At 55.7% G+C, this 3,657-nt stretch overlaps 1 protein-coding gene across 1 annotated transcript in view; it reads right to left on the bottom strand.

Moving 5' to 3' along the window:
- Window positions 1-3,098, bottom strand: part of Tnxb (tenascin XB) — a 58,285-nt gene extending 55,187 nt beyond the window's left edge. The window contains 1 exon segment of the mRNA XM_032889215.1: window positions 2,963-3,098. The gene's annotated coding sequence lies outside the window, so the exon portion shown is untranslated.
- Window positions 3,099-3,657: the final 559 nt, after the last annotated feature.

The raw sequence follows: 3,657 nt of genomic DNA, 5'->3' as shown, positions 1-3,657 counted from the left end.
AGAAAGCCAAGGCGCTTTGTGTGGGGGAAAAATAAAATCGAAGGGATGGGGTTTAGACTCTGAGACAACTGGAGAGACGGTTTGAGAAGAAAGGTCTGAGGCAGGAGAAAGGGCTTGAACATGGGGCAGGAAGAGGCAGGCTGGGCTTGAACCGGGGTGAGGGTTGAGCCACGTTGGCAGATGCCCAGGTCCTCTGGAACAGAGAGGCTAGGGCAGGAGGCAGAGTGAACGGTAGGAGTGTTGACCGGCCAGGAAGGAAGGGCTGTGACTCCCCCCTCTTCCAACAGACACACATCCTGGATTCCTCTGGGGCCAAAAGAGAAAGGCGTTTTCAGAGCTGCTCCATGGCTGGTGGCCTTGAGGCAGAAGAATGCCACTCAGTTGCTGGGGTGCCTGCCTAGCATACAGGAGGCTCCAGGTCTGATCCCCAGAATCACATAGCCAGGTTTGGTGACACGCACCTGTCATCTCAGCACTTGGGAGGTAGAGGCAGAGGGATCAGCAGGCCAAGGGCAGGCTCATCTACACAGCAGATTTAAGAACAGCCTAGGGCTGGAGAGATGGCTCAGTGGTTAGAGCACTGGCTGCTCTCCCAGAGGTCCTGAGTTCAAATCCCAGCAACCACATGGTGGCTCACAACCATCTGTAAATGAGATCTGATGCCCTCTTCTGGTGCGTCTGTAGATAGTGTATTCATATATAATAAATAAATCTTAAAAACAAACAAACAAACAAACAAACAAACAAAAAAAGAATAGTCTGGGCTGCCTAAGACCGGCTCAAAGTCTAACATAAAGAGGGAGACATGGGACAGACTGTCCATGTGAAGAGCCTGCCCCAGGCAAAGGGGGGCCAGAGACAGGGCTGCTTCCCTCTTAGAAAACAGCCATTGCTGGGAGGGGGCTCTGGCCTACCCTCCCTGTCACTCTGTGCTTAGGGACCAGAAAATGCCCCCGCACCATGCTCGCACACACTGTGTGGCACATGTGGATACCCATATGTGTCCGTAGACGCAGATACAGGTGCACCTGTGCATGAGTCCACCAGCAACGGGAATGAGGCAGTATTTTTGCAGGAGGGTGGGCCACTTAGGCATTCCATTTCCCCTCGTGCTCCATTCCTGGTCACCCAGGCCTGGTCACGGGTGGATGTCTAAGAAAGTGGATTACATCGGCACAGAGGGCAGCTGCCGTAGACGTAGACGGCACAAGGAGCTGCTCTCTCCAAGTGGGGAGCAGAGGGTATGCGCTTCCTGCTCCCTCCACACCCCAGTCTCTTAAGAACAGCTGGTATAGGCCATAGGGCTCTCTGCAGCTGGAAAAGAAGTACAGAAACCCCATTGGCTTCATCGATGTTGGTCTTGAAGACAGGTGTGGCCCTGTAGACCACACCCCAGAGCCTCATTCCCTCCCCTCCTGAGAGCGCCATCAACACCCCCCCCCGCTTCCCTTCCCAACACTTGGAAAATTTTGACCCTTCTCTTGGCACTGGGCAAACAAAGAATTGGGTGTTTCTTGTGTCTCCCTTTATGCCTCTCTGAAGTATGTTGGGGGGCTGGCCTCACCCTCTTGGCATCCTCCCGTGCTTTGAGGACCAACAGGGTGGGGGCATCTTCCCAAACTGTGACTCAGCACCCTTGGTATTCAGCACGGGGCCAACATTGACACTTTACTCATTGGGGACCATTGGTCCTACCGGGTGGGAAAGGAGCGCATGTCTGTGAAGGGTGTTCCAGGGTCTGGTTCCATTCCATTCCGCTCCATACCCAGCTCTACCTGCCATTCTCACCCCCAGCAAAGTCTTGCAATGAGAGGTGGAGGCATGAGAAAATGGAGGGGGGGTTCAGATACTGGGCTGAAAGAAGTTGAGAAGAGGGTTCCAAAGAGAGAAGGAGCTGGGGGAATCCCAGTGCTTCTTATTTTGGGGAGAAAGTACAGGGGCCGCGGGAATGGAAAAATTAAGAGAAAAGATTTCTGGACCCTCAGTGACTGAAAGGAAGATAGGTTCTGGTCCTGCATCAGAGGCCGGGACTTGAGAGGAAGAAAGTTTGACTAATGGAAGCGCTAGGTCTCCAGGGGTTGGAAGCAGCCAGGGAGAGCGGGAAGGGGCTGAGATCCGGGAAGCAGGGGCGGGGCTGCAGCGGCGGCTGTTTCCTGGTCGCTCATTCGCTTCCCAGTAGCCCCCCTCAGTTCCGCTTCCAGTTGTTTCTAAGCCATTAAATTCTTTCCAGGCGAGATAAGAGGCCCCGCCCGCCCCACCCGGGGCCCGTCACGTGTATTGGGGAGTGGGTGGGAAGATTCAGGAGCACAGAAGCAGGGAGCCTGGAAGGGGGACCGAATGAAGACCCAGCCCTGTGCCCTGTGGGGACATCAGTCAGCCTCTGTAGGCCCGCTGAACCGTGAGTCATGGGTGCACAGCCGTCGCCAAGAACAAGTTATGGGATCGTCTCTGCAAGCTCTGAGCCCTTCCCAGCCCGTGAGTCCTCACTAGGTTCCACTTCAGCACCTCTAAAAGCCCGGGGCCTCCCCAGACCTTGTTCTCAGATCCCGTAACTCCTGCACAGTTAGCTGAAGAAACGCCATCTAGGATGGGGAAAGTGCTTCTTCTGCCCCATCCTGGTACCAGGTTCAGCAACTACAACCCCAGCACTCAAAATCCACAGTGCGTCCCACAACGTGCGGCTGGACAGTTCAGTCCACTCTCCTTGCAGCTCCTCAGACCAGCCTGACTCCTGGAGTCCCACAGTTCCCAGGCCCTCTCAGCCACTGGCATCCCTTCCAAACCTTGGTGCACGCAGCACGCACCGCACACTGCCTTCTCCTGCCTGGACACACCTCCAGGGTCTACTTGCATTTCCTCTGTCCTGGAAGGCACTCCCGCCACGAGTTCAGCGACGGAGCAGCGCAGAAGAGAAACCCTCCACTTCTCCCTTCTCTGGTTTCCCCAGAGTTCTGCTACTTACCTGGAGAGCCTGGTGGCTTGTGCTGGCTGCTACACCTCTGAACCTGCACAGTCCCAACCCCAGTAAGGGAAGCGTCTCAGGCAGGGTAAGCACTGCCTTGGCAGCCCTGGACCCTGGGGGGGGGGGCGGAGTTGGGGAACCCTTCACTGGTCTCTTGCAGCAGAGGCTCTGGGAGCCACTGCCAGGACTGTTGATCTCACAGCCTCGACAGAAAGGCAGGGAGCCTGCAGCAAGCAGGGGGAGGAGAAGGGGAGGACCAGTGTGAGGTCAGGGAGGGGAGCGGAGATAGGGCAGGTCTTGTCCCCCCTCCAGTCCCTCCCACCAGCCCCTCCTTGTCCAAGACAAGTATCCCCCCCATACCTTCATGTCAACCCCTCTGCTTCTTTTTTTTTATGTCACCCATGTTCTTCGCCCACTTCACTAACCTCCTCACACCCTAGTTTCTGAGCAACCTGACGACGCCCCCCACCATTCTGTGCCCTACCTTCCATCCCTTCTCTTTAACCCATTTTCTCCTTTCCACCAGCACCATTCCTCAAGGCTGGTCTCCGTCCCCCCGACCACCAAGCTCCCCTCCACTGCGTCCTAGCTGCCACTACAACTTGGGTTTTATTTACCGCACGTGTTGTTCAGTATCCCTTTTTTCAGCCCTAAACTTGCCTAGGGTTGTGCCATGCAGGGAACAGAAGCAGAAT

This window comes from Rattus rattus, chromosome 18 (assembly GCF_011064425.1).
Source record: "Rattus rattus isolate New Zealand chromosome 18, Rrattus_CSIRO_v1, whole genome shotgun sequence".
In the NCBI taxonomy this organism is placed as follows: Eukaryota; Metazoa; Chordata; class Mammalia; order Rodentia; family Muridae; genus Rattus; species Rattus rattus.
This window is presented reverse-complemented; position numbering and strand designations above follow the sequence as displayed.